The sequence below is a fragment of the Oncorhynchus masou genome, chromosome 5, assembly GCF_036934945.1.
Source record: "Oncorhynchus masou masou isolate Uvic2021 chromosome 5, UVic_Omas_1.1, whole genome shotgun sequence".
NCBI lineage: Eukaryota > Metazoa > Chordata > Actinopteri > Salmoniformes > Salmonidae > Oncorhynchus > Oncorhynchus masou.
This window is the reverse complement of record NC_088216.1, coordinates 55,960,396-55,960,909: the sequence shown is the minus strand read 5'-3', so window position 1 is coordinate 55,960,909 and position 514 is coordinate 55,960,396.

Below are 514 nucleotides of genomic sequence, written 5' to 3'. Positions count from 1 at the left end.
TCACAATATTTTCCTGTCATATGTTTCCCTCTTCTGTGCTGAAAAGTTTTATTACACCATTCTGTGACAAAAACAAACAGAAAACATAATGTATGAGTAGAGCAGAGTTATCAACAGACTCCTACTCATACCCTCCCAGATGGAACCATTCCAAAAAAATAATATGTAAGAACTTTATATCTGCTGTTATATATCATTTGTATTTATTGAATAATCTTCATCTATTGTTTTCCTGAAAAATCACTCCTAGTCAAGTATTCAATTTTTAGGGATTTCTGAGGCCTTAAAACATCCCCAGTCACACATTAGTTCTCATGGTCAATTCTTAGTGCCCACTAGAGCTGTCTTGTAACACCCACTAGAGGGCAGCACAGACTCAGAAGTCTATTTGATACGTGGTATTAAAAATATTATCAAGACCTGCACTGGTCTCTTTCATTTAGATCAGAGCAGTATTGGCTATTCTTCTTGCACCGTCAAGTCATAACCCCTCGCTTAACACATTGTCTCCTCA